Below are 13,022 nucleotides of genomic sequence, written 5' to 3' on the forward strand. Positions count from 1 at the left end.
CGACCACAGCCTAAGATCATGGCAGATAACAGCAGATAATTACAGATAATTACAGCTCATGAAATCAAATGTCAATGCTACATGGTATGGGTGAGGACGATGCTTGAAATGGTATTACCATATATTGGGAACTAGCTTCTTCACATTTTGTCTCAGGCCTTCCATCAAATGTACATTCAAGACAAAGTTCTGCTTGGGAGAACAACAATATTTACTCCTTTCTGTTCACTGACCACTTCATCTCAGGACAGACTACCATTCAAGGAGCAACAACTAATGAAGTCCAATCATGGTCCGTGAGTTGGAGGAGATGTGAGGTAGGATCAAATCCCACCTGATCTCTAATTCCTGCTTTCAGTGAACCTAATAATGATATGTGGCCCAAAGTAACAGTAAAACGTCACCAACAATAACATCCAAAACTACCATGTACCTTTTGAGAGACAGAAGATAAACTGAGCTCTCAAGTCTTCATGACTTTCATACTTCAGGGAATACTAAAAGGGTCTTCCAGAATTCTTTCTCTTAGCTCAAGAGTAGCAGAGATTTCCATCTGTTGTTGAGACTGTTGTTTTGAATTGCAGTAGCAGTCCCTGCCCTTAAAAAAGCTCCAGTTAATTCTGATACCTTTTTTTTAGTACTCCTTTCTAGTAAAACTTTCATACGGATTGAAAAAGTGCACTAAAATCATCCAAATCTGCTCTACAGCTGTGAAAGAACCATGAACAAGGAGCGAACATTTAAAGATTTTAAGTAAATATGCTAATGCAGTCAGAAGCAGACAATATTGCTGACACACAGGCTTTTCTATCTGCTAGGGGTATTTTCATCCACTCCAAATTTCTTGCTCCTGATTCGTACTTCTCCTCATGCTTTTCTCAACTGATAGTCTGTTTTTCTCAGCTGGGTAACCCTTATGTCCCAGACAGGCACCTAATTCTGCCCTATACTGTCAACCTTATTTTCCCTGTCTTCTTTGTAAGCTCAAATGATGCAAACCCCAAACTTCCGAACTGTGCAGAGGTGCCAGCTGAGGTTGAGGTATTGCTTTGATAGTACTATAAGTAAAACTGAATGAATTGCAAAAATATTAAGCAAATGCCTTGATTAAAATCCTCTAAATCAATGTTCATGAATTATTCACTTGACTAAAAGCCAAATGATTCATTTGAACAATATCACAAAATGATCTGAATAAACTATTTTATGATATTATTCAAAGTACCTCTGGCTATAAGTATTCTGAAGAAATCTGGATGAATTCCTAGATGCCCTCCTAGATTATCCTAAATGTTTCTTTGTGAAAAATTTTGTTGTGTTCATTTGTCCTATATCTAGGCCTATGCAATTGCTAAAAGGTAATGCTATATTATCTTTCTGATAATTGTGGGGTCTTACATATCTACTTGAAGCTGGAGATGAAACCTGTCATCTTCCTGTGACAAATGCAGTTTGTCCTAAAGTACCTGCACAAGTTAACACTAATCGTGTAGGGAATAGAATAATCAACACTGTGGGATCCCTTTATTTGAGGAAGTCCTCATTTCTTAAATGAATAAAGACATTTTCCTTTCTGATATCTCACAAAATGCGTGTTTATGGCAAACTGTCACTCGTGTTCAGATTTAGGACCTAGAAACTACACTGATGGTTCCTTGGAAATGCTTAAAATAGATAAGATGGATTGACTGATATTCCTTTGAATTATTGTGAAAGCACCAGAACTATCTAAATCATGCCGTGAAAAAAGTGGAGTTAGAAGTTATGTAACTTCAAGTTGCTATAAATTGCTTCTTGTTGAAAGCTATATAAAACATTTTCAAATCTGTCATGTTCCACCTCTTCTGCTTTAAAAAAAAAAAAAAATCTAAGTGAAAATGTCCAAGAAAAATATGAATCAGGCTTATGTTGTTAAGTTGGAGCAAAAGCTATGCCACCATGAAGACCGGATACTCTTTTGCAATCAAATATAAGAACTTGGTCCATTTTTATGTTCAGAATGCATTTATTACATTAAGACACATTTTATTAGGTTAACTAAACCAGTGTAGCTAGTTCAGCAACAAAACCAGCTCAGACAAGATGTATGTCTTTTCTCACGACACACTATCTTCACTATTACTTTAATCCAAGTTTGTTTCTTGAATACAGATTATATTTACCTTCTTTCTGCTGCTGATATTCCCACGTGCCCTCAGAACAAGCTATCTGACAAAGCGGCTAGGAAAACACATTTTCTACTTCTCCTCCCACAGCAGCATGCAAGATGACTGCACAGCCACAGTGTCCCAGAGACAACATCTGACCTGATCGCCAGTCTTCGCAAGTAAACAGTCTCAAATCTTGGACTAGTTTGACCTACCATAAAGCAGGAGGAATGAAGTATAAACAGTAAGAGAAAGACATTGGGGTGCTGGAGTGTGTCCAAAGAAGGGCAACGAAGCTGGTGAAGGGTCCAGAGCACAAGTCTTATGAGGAGTGGCTGAGGGAGCTGGGGTTGTTTAGTCTGGAGAAGAGGAGGCTAAGGGGAGACCTTATTGCTCCCTACAACTACCTGAAACAAGGTTGTAGCGAGGTGGACGTTGGTCTCTTCTCCCTAGTAACAAGTGATAGGACGAGACGAAACGGCCTTAAGCTGCGCCAGGAGAAGTTTAGGTTGGATATTAAGAAAAATTTCTTCATGGAAAGGGTAGTCAGGCACTGGAACAGGCTGGCCAGGGAAGTGGTTGAGTCCCCATCCCTGGAGGTATTTAAAAGATGGGTAGATGTGGTGCTTAGGGATATTGTTTAGACTTGGCAGTGCTAGGATAATGGTTGGACTTGATCTTAAAGGTCTTTTCCAACCTAAACAATTCTATGATTCTAAGAGAGCATGAAGGAGCCAGAAACTGCTTTATTTGTAGTGGTGGGAACTGAAGAAATTAGCACAGTAGATGACAGAAGGTAGTACAGAGGTTAAAGCTGTGGGACAACACCTGAAGACTACTCTTGCTAGTCCTGATATTAACCACTGTAGCCAATAGGAATTGTAAAACCAGTGACAGTGAGATGAATGTCAGGTCCTTCTTTTCTATCCTGAAATACATACTTAAATTTAGAAAGGAATCCCCTTTTCCCTCTTTTTGCTATTTTATATATATATAGATACACATTTTACAACTGCTATTCTGATTTTGTTACTGGCAGTGAAATTTTAAAAGACTTTAAAAGTGTTTTAACAGTTTCACCGGGACCAGAGAGTAAAACTACTATCAAATGAGGCTTTGAAAAAAAACAGCCAGAGAAAGCACTCATCATTTTCAGGACAGAATATCCCTCTGCAAAAACACCTTCTTGCTTACTAACACAGGTGCCTTCCTCATTAAAGCACATGGGCTGGCAAAGCAAAATAACAAAGGGGTCGTGGCAGAATTGCATTTCATATGTTGAAAGTGTGTATCACCCAGCACTGAGTACCACTCTATGATTATATCCTATTTTGTACTCTGAAAAACAACAGCCTCCTACAGCAACAAAGACAATTATAAGACAGCTACCATTTATCCCAGAAAAGCTCTTTGCTACTTGAAAAAATACTAGAAAGGAAAAACAACCCCTTGCTAGTGAAATTAGCTGAAATTAGCTCCTGTGATGATCTGTTCTTTAAATTGGGAAAGAAGAAGAGATTTTTTTTGTTCAGCATGATTTATTTTTAGACTGGCAAAGAGACAATGGTAAACAGAACTGAAGCTCTGTGGGCACCTTCTGAGGTTAAATTACCTTTCATGCCATTTGCACAGAAGACTGTTCTCAAGCAGCTTGAGCAGATGGTTGGGACACCATTGTCCGTTTACTTGTATCCACAAAGATAAATGATGGCTCTTTAAAATCCTGAACAATATGACCGTTGTGATGCTTTAGGCTGCCAAGGAAAAAAAAAAATATATGTACAAATAAATATAAAGTCAGCTGAAGAGGAAAAAAGAGTTTTGATTGATGGAACTTCACTTTAAACTACTAAAATCCCCTCTTTAACAGATATATTTATCTGTAATCTGGAATTATTTTGCTAAAAGGAAGTAATATGTTCCAGAATACTTACCAAAGTAGGATACGCAGGTGAAAATGAATTATATGCAGTAACTGACTGAAATAAGAATCTGCCATCTCTGCACAACTGCTTCTACTACATACAGCATTTGCTGGAGCATGCTGCCAAATAACAACCAGTTCTGCTTACTGGGCCACTGAGATAGTCAGAGATTTCCAAGACCAAGCCAGAGCAGACAACTGCCAGGGCACAGTGATCCACTCATCCAGCCAAGTATTGGTAGAGAAGGTCATGAAAGTGGGAGAACATGCTGGATACAGTTTTTAGTTGTTTTAGGAACTTCCCAGACTTCTCTGAGAGAAGCCCTGGTGAAACATTCCCAGTGTGAGCATTTTGCCAACAAGCAACTTGCTAAAAAGGAACTTTCATTGAAACAAATTACTAATAACAAAGAATGGATTGGAGACAACATGCACAGCTGTGAAGAAAACCCTGAACTCTTAGGAACAATCTTTGGGATTTGAATAAAGTGAGCAGATACTAGTCTTTGGACTTGCAATTAATAATTGCATAACCTGTCACTCTCAAAAGCTCCTGAAAGAAAAGGAAAAGCAAGGTTGCTGAATATGGAAAGAATCACATGGAATCAGTGAAGGGGCCCAGACACTGAGTTCAATACACACAGCAAAATAAGACAGAATTGGGTTTAGAAAATAACAGTGAAATTAGATAACTATGACTCACCAGCCACTCAACTTCCTAAAGCCAGCAGGTACTGCAAAGCATTTAATTAACTAAAGTTGCATATAAAGATGGATAGTTGTTTCTGCAATAACCGCTTGTTTAAATAATGACACAACAAATAAAATTCATATCCTCTGTCTGATACCACACACTCCACAGCAACAGCAGGTAAACAGTGGATACATTTCTCCCTCTCTCATTTCAGTGGTCAATTGACTTTTTTTTAGAATCATAGAATCATAGAAACGTTAAGGTTGGAAAGGACCCTTAAGATCATCGAGTCCAACTGTTAACCCAGCACTGCCAAGTCCATCTATACCATGTCCTCGAGCACCACATCTATCCGTTCTTTAAATATCTCCAGGGATGGAGACTCAACCACTTCCCTGGCCAGCCTGTTCCAATGCTTGACCACCCTTTCGGTGAAGAAGTTTTTCCTAATGTCTAACCTAAACCTCCCCTGGCGCAGCTTGAGGCCATTTCCTCTCGTCCTATCACTCGTTACTAGGGAGAAGACGCTGACCCCCACCTCACTACAACCTCCTTTCAGGTAGTTGTAGAGCGCAATAAGGTCTCCCCTCAGCCTCCTCTTCTCCAGACTAAACAACCCCAGCTCCCTCAGCTGCTCCTCAGAAGACTTGTGCTCTGGACCCTTCACCAGCTTCATTGCCCTTTTTTGGACATGCTCCAGCACCTCGATGTCCTTCTTGTAGTCAGGGACCCAAAACTGAACACAGTACTCGAGGTGCGGCCTCACCAATGCAGAGTACGGGGGCACTATCACCTCCCTGGTCCTGCTGGCCATGCTGTTCCTGATACAAGCCAGGATGCCATTGGCCCTCTTGGCCACCTGGGCACACTGCTGGCTCATGTTCAGGTGGCTGTCAACCAACACCCCCAGGTCCTTTTCAGCCAGGCAGCTCTCCAGCCACTCCTCCCCCAGCCTGTAGCATTGCATGGGGTTGTTGTGACCGAAGTGCAGGACCCAGCACTGAGCCTTGTTGAACCTCATACAGTTGGCCCTGGCCCATCGATCCAGCCTGTCCAGGTCCCTCTGTAGGGCCTTCCTACCCTCCAGCAGATCGACACTTCCACCCAACTTGGTGTCATCTGCAAACTGGCATATTCAACATGCCTTGGAACAAATGCACAATTTAGACATTTAAGATTCTTGTCACATTTTTAGAAATTATTAACACTCATTGGAGTAATGAAAGAAAGGAAAAGACAGGTTGAGATAAACATCAAGCAGTGGCATCCAGCAACTCAAAGTACTATGCTTTGATGACGGAGGAGTAATTATAGCTCATATAAGAGGAAACAAGTGTGAAATAACGTAAACGGGAACAGGAACTTAATAAAAAAAATGTTAAAAAATTAAGAAAAGAGAACAATTCATGTTCATATGGCAATACGAGAGAAAGTCCAGATGGGAAGATTTTTCCTAATTCTCCTCTCTGCCTCAGAAAAGGGGGAAACCCAAAAGTACATTTGTTCTAAATATCAGTGTCTCCTGCTAGCTTTCATGCTAATGTCATTTCCATAAAAAAACCCTGAAGGCCTTTCTTTCCCCAAGGGAGCACTCTCTCTGCTTCACTTCCCCCACTTTTTTCACTATATCAAACGGAGGGCCACTGTCCCTCAGCTGCTTGTCTCCACTTAACATCCCCAGATACATTTGCCTATTTGCAAACACAATATAATGAAGTCATGAATACACTTACGAACATGTATAATGTGAACCCACTGTCTGAGGGAATAAGAAGTTGGACAATACGATCATCCATCTCTCAGCAAACCAACACTATGTCTTCCAATATCAGTGGACTTCACTTAGAAGCATCTCCGTTATTACAAACTGGACACTATTTTCTTCCTCATAAACAAACTGATAAATTGTAAAACATGGACAATATATTTATATAAAAAAGTGATAAAGAGGTCTATGATGAACATGGTAAAAATGCTCCTGACCTCAAAAATAAAATATTTTCACTGAAAACACCAGAGTATACATTTTGGTTGTCCAGTAAAAATGACGAGACATTGAATAATAAATACTAAGGCACCTGCACTGTGATCACATATCCTGTTTCAATGATACCAGTTATAAAGAATCTGACATTTTATAGGAAATATGGCAAACCAGAATTATTTACAAATGTGATATTTGAAATGTGTTCTAAATAACTGCCATACTGAAGGAACTGAAGCATCCATAAATGTTTTAGCCCTCTGCTTACCTCTCTCCAGACATGAAATTGCCCAAAAGCATATCAACAAAATAAGTTTGAAACTGCTGTGAATAAAATGTCAGCAAATCAAATGAAATTTCATTTTGTTTTGTTGCTTTTAACAGAAGCTAAGAAGCACCAATGAAGGGTAGACTGGTAAGAGCAATAGACACACACACACAGATGCAAGCAAATATATGAATAGATGGACAAACTAATTTCCAGGGAAGTGAGGATGAAAACCCAGGTGCAGAAATGCTGATAGTTAAAACAACCATTTATTTTTCCTTGGTAAAATTGTAACCAATGAGATTTCCCTCCACATGAATTATTTTCTAGATCCTCTTAGAAGCTGGGCCACCATTAGCATGCAGTAACGAGCTGTCAGCTAAGGATTGGACTGCTTAAAACTGCTGCAAAAACTGAGATAGAGATTTAGGCTGTCTTTCCCTTTGTACAACTGGGCATTAATACATCTTCTGATGACCAAAGAGAGTTTCCCTTCTGCAGGTTTATATAAAAGGCCTCAGTGGGAAGGTCAGGAAGGTGCTCTCATCTCTCCATTACTCAGTAAGTTAAATCGATCATTATTTATGGAGAGGGAATATGCTGCACGCTCTCAGGAATAAGACTCACTAAAAACAAGGCAATGAAGAACAACTTTAGTTTTAATGGTGCGGTTGTACAGCAGCTGATTCCAGAAGGAATTTCTCAGTACTTAACTCCTTTCAGACTGCACCTCATTTTTGAGTCCACATAAATGTAGCAGAAGAATACAGTGAGATTACTGAAATCTCATGTATCTCCCAAGAAGCTGAAGATACAGCACATATTATTCCATAATCACAGATGGGAGGTACCACAAAATGGAAAAGCTGTCCTTAGTCTCAGCAATATGAGTGACTGGCCTGGAACACGTTTTAAACAGACAGCTATTCTGAATGAGGTACGTTAGAGATAAAAGAGTTTAGTAGAAAAATGCCAATCAGGAAATCAGATAAGTGACAATTTGGTGCTGAAATTAGTAAAGCTTGCCTTTTAAATCTTGCAGAATATGGTTTATGAAGTTTGCAGTTAAGGCATATCTACAGATTCAACCTCATTTTAACGAATATGTGCACTGGGAAGAAAAGACTACTTGAAACTGCATATTCTAGAACTGTAGTTATTTCTTATTTCCCAAGTCTTTGTTTCACTAAATGTAGCACTACCAAGATGTCAACTCCACTATAACACCAGAGAAAGAATAGCTATCCATAGGAATAATCTCATAAGTCAATGCGAGAAAGGATGAGCTCCATGATAATACGGACTGATCACAGAGTGTTCCATTAAGACCAAGCAGAAACGTCTCCCTGAGCAATGAATGCTGTGGTTGTAAATAACACATCAGCTCCTAACTTGCTGAAACTAGTAGACTAAGAATTTACAGACTGTTTGACACACGATTTTACAGTGAAAATTAAATGGAAGCGTTCAAGTATAATATACATTACTAAGGACAGAAGTATTTGTGTCTTTAAATAAAAATTAATACCATGACACATTTGGAGCAATTTTTCTCTTGAACGTGCACATCTTTCAGATACTTGGCAGAAATCATGCCCATTTATGTAAGGTTAGAATTTCATTACCCAAGTTCCAACATCTAAAGAAGCAGAAAGAAGAAACTAATGTAATATCCAACCCTATACAAATTCTAAACAAGTCCTTAAAGACTTCAATGAATTAAATTTTGCGATGTTGTGTAAGAAAATATAAAACACATGATTACCTATTGTTTCCTGCTTTGTGCAGACACATATACTTATGCAGAATAGGTGCCAAAAGTGCTACCAAATCAAAATGACTACGTTACACAACACTTTTTACAGGTATAAAGAAATACCTAAGATATTAGTAAATGCTGAAAACTCATGCCTTTCAAGAACTACCAGAAATGTAGGTTGGTGTAATCTGCAATGTCATAAACTGTGATAAATACTAATGAGTTTCAGGGTGTCTTTTCTAAACGTACATCTCTGAAATCTTTAATTGCACTACCAAGACATCTAAGCTTCCAAGAACTCGTTTCAGAATTTCTGTTATATCTGCTTGCCCCTATTCTATTGTAACTTTTATCAGAATAAAGACCTGTTTTCAGTACACACACAGTCACCCCTTCCATTCTGGGAAGCGAAAACTTACGGACCCACTTGATGATAGGACTCCACCGAACGCAAGCCTTATCTGGCTCAGTTAATGTCCTGAACATTTGAAAATCTCCACAGAGATACATGATGACTACCTGGACTCCAAACAACTTCAGTGGAGGTACTGTTAACCTGGAGGTCACTAAAGCCTTAGCACTTACACGTTACTTCATTGGCAGCCAGGAGACAATATCAAAATATAATTTATTTGGGGCAAGGCAACTGAACTCCCTTCTACATGGAACATTTACAGAGCAACTGACAGTACCTACTTCTTTCACCATGAAAGTGGCCAAACCCTGGAGCGAGCTACTCAGAGAGATCGTGGAACCTACACCTTTGGAGATATTAAAAACTCAATGGGACAAGGCCTTGAGCTACCTGATCTAGCTTTGAAGTTGTCCTTGAGATCCAGAAGCCCCTTTTAACCTAAACAATCATTTGAATCTATGTGAAACTACTTTGTCCTCAGCTGAACCACAGCAATATCCAGAAGACAAGGTAGAAATTTGATTTGCACTACTTCAGGCACTTTCCAAAAAGAAGTGAAGCTGAGCCAGCGAGTTCCAAATTATCTGAATTGCTTTGCAATGGCCATAGAAGAAGAGCACCTCAACTTTATGTTTCATAAAGACAATAGCTGCTCCAGTGCTATAAAATCCTTAATTCCCAGCTCATGCTTCAGTAGCGATTCCAAAGAAGGATTCCTAGCAGCCAAAAATCACCAGTATAGTTACCTGCCACATCTGGGTTTTCTTTTGAGGTCTCCCATCTCACTAATGATGAGATTGACTTGGCTTCGCATACAAGATTTAGCAAAGAAACAGCCTGCTGTGATACTGAAGTGGAAAACAGAGCAAATTAAACTGGTTGTTTTCCTGTTTTACAACCAACTGCAATTACTGTACTGGGGAGATGCCATCCAAAGAAAACACTGAACCGCACAAACAGGAACCGTATCATTAGCATCCACAGAGTTAACCTTTCCCCAGGTGTAATTTAAGAAGCCCTTAAAATATGCAATTCTATCTACCACTTTGAGTCCTCAATCGCTTCCTACTGTAATTCTAGTTTCCCTCTACATGAAATCCTGCAGTTAAATCTACTTTCAGGATGACTGCCCTGATTAATAACTCTATAATGTCTGTACTCTCTGTTGGATAAAGCATTTCTTTGTTCAAAAGTAATCCTTTTCCTCTGAATGCTGGCAATTTCAGTGCCAAGGGAATGAATCACCACTGCTTGGTGCTGCCATTCACACTGCTGGGATGTGTAGTCATGTGAAGTCATTCTGAGCCATAATTTCTTATCCTCCTCAGTCAGCTGCAGATTATGACAGTGGAAGGACTATACGGATGCAAAGAATTCACAGGTCATCCAACATGTCCGTCAAAAAGACCACAGCAACTTCACAGATCCTGGATGAATTCTGAATACCTCAATTTTTAAAATTTTGAATGCTAACCTGAGAGACAATAATATTTGCTGCAACAAACAAGGCAACCAAAAAGGCAGAAGACAGTAATACGGGATGCAGTTTCTGGAAGGAAATGGAAGGGAAAGCATGTGTTGTTCTATGTTAAGTTCCATTACAGTTTGCTGGAAAACAAATTCACTTGGCAAAAATGGTCAGTATTTTGATTCTCACTCCACATACTGGAATTAAAAAGAAAGTAAAGATCTCTTGAGTTTTCATACATCAGAGGTACTCTTTACAGTGGAGAGCAAATGTTCAGTGGCCTGACTTCAGACTCATGTATCACAAAGGATCATTTAGTTCACTGTAGAGATCTGAGCATGGGTCAATGATACCTCCAGGTATCAACCCTACTGATGGGCAATTAACTATTATGGGTGTCAATGCTTTTTGAAAGGTCATTTCATCTGGATGTAGAAGAGAATCATTTTAGAAAAAATATTTCCACAGACTAGGATAACATTTACCTGCCTGCTTCTAACAGAAAAAAAAATTACCTTTCAATAAAGGATTTAAAAATTACTAAAGAAGTTTATTAAACACATTTTACAATGATCTTATGCAACAACATATTAATAAGTTTATGTTCATGACTGAGGGGAAGAATTGTACAGAAAAATCCGCTGAGGAAGAAAGGCTGAAACATGCATTATCTCATCAGTTTAGTGGGGCCCATTTCACCTGAATTTAAATGACTTGAGTAGATTATGCAGTGAGTCAGCTCAGAGCCCAGAATAGAACCAGGGAATTGTGGCTCATTGTCGCTGTCTTTAACCATTAATTCGCACTCCCACACTGAGAAAAATGGATGTTACTATTTTATTAAGCCCCCCAATATATTTAAATCATACCAATACACTGAACCATATTAGAGAAAAAACATAAACTGAGATATAAGCCTGACATCCAGTCTGAAACTTGGGTCACTATGAATATGGGTAGAAAAGGGCAATACTTGTGTAAACTGATGGACCTACAAGCTTCACTGTTCAGTCCTCTAGCTTTGATTGCTTTAGGTTCTCTTATAACTAAAATATGTCAATCTCGCTTTCAAAACAAAACTGAAAATTGCAGAGATCTCCAACCACAAAGAAGCTCTTTAGGTAATAAATTATATATGTATTTGTTACTGTAAAGGTTCATTCTATCATATATATACATTTTAAACTTTCTGTTGTGATCACCTTTAAAATCTCATGAGAGTATACTACCGCTTACAAAGTGCTTCAATAGACAGAGCACTGCATAGCTGTTTCCTAACACCAAATCTGTCACTTTAGTCTAAGGACTGTAGTGGATGGGTGCCCTGAAAAGCTCCATTTATATGGCGATTTGCAGTACAATTTAAATAAACTTTCCAATATTTAAAGAAAGAATGCATGTTCTGATAATAATTAGCTAAAGTTAACATCTAGTAAGGAAATGGATCAACTCGTTATTGCTAACAGAACTCTCTCTTTTAAATATAGATTTTAAAATGAAATATGCATTCTGGAGAATATCCTATTTCTTTCCTTCTTTCTTTCTTTCACACATTATGTTTTTCTTTCACTTATTCTCAGATGGTCCCCTTTTTGCCCTGCAAATGTGAAGGATCTGTTTTGGAATCTGTCAGGATAGTAACAAGTCTGCAAGTGCTGCAATCCCAGCTCAGTACAGACTGCGTCTGCTCTGTTCTAAAACCAGTATCAACTGGTTCCAGACCTCTTCCGATACTGCGTATTCCCAAACACATTTTTCATCTCAAACTCAAATACTTGAAACTATCAATAGCCACTAAGATCGGACAAGCCACTGGATAAGCATAAATATGAACAATTACTTCACAACCTGTTCCAGGTCAGAAGCAACCCGCAGCTCCCCTAAAAGTGGCACAGATCAAGAACTCCTTTACATGTGCATCAGCTCTTCGCCCCCTGCCCACTCCGGTTAACCGGGATAAGCTGGTTGTATTTCCCTTTTTCAGTGCTGCACAAAATTTACCCTGTGCTCTCCGTCACTCCTCCTCCCAACAGACAGTGGGGTGCAGCCAATATGCTTTCACTCCTGCTCCCTCCAGTTGCTCAGAGCAGATAACAGCAGGTAAATAGTCATTGCTCTCTTCCCCACAGCGAGAGTCAGGGGCTGATCACTGCTGAGTTAGGGAAGAGAAATGACTCTCCCCAGTCAGCCAAGAGGTAGAATCATAGAATCATATAGGTTGGAAAAGACCTTTAAGATCATCAAGTCCAACCGTTAACCTAGCACTGCCAACTCCACCACTAAACCATGTCCCTAAGCACCACGTCTAACCATCTTTTAAATATCTATAGGGATGGGGACTCAACCACTTCCCTGGGCAGCCT

General features: G+C 39.2%; 1 protein-coding gene across 7 annotated transcripts in view; it reads right to left on the reverse strand.

Moving 5' to 3' along the window:
* Positions 1 to 13,022, reverse strand: part of DLGAP1 (DLG associated protein 1) — a 430,969-nt gene that overhangs the window by 340,599 nt on the left and 77,348 nt on the right. For 5 of the 7 annotated variants that reach the window (XM_087755734.1, XM_087755706.1, XM_087755752.1 and 2 more), the window contains exon 2: positions 3,760 to 3,901. The exons of the other annotated variants lie outside the window; for them this stretch is intronic. The gene's annotated coding sequence lies outside the window, so the exon portion shown is untranslated. The remainder of the gene's footprint in view (positions 1 to 3,759; positions 3,902 to 13,022) is intronic. 7 annotated transcript variants of the gene reach the window in all.

Source organism: Nipponia nippon, unplaced genomic scaffold (assembly GCF_047370975.1).
Source record: "Nipponia nippon isolate SJK-2023a ecotype South Korea unplaced genomic scaffold, ASM4737097v1 scaffold_1, whole genome shotgun sequence".
In the NCBI taxonomy this organism is placed as follows: Eukaryota; Metazoa; Chordata; class Aves; order Pelecaniformes; family Threskiornithidae; genus Nipponia; species Nipponia nippon.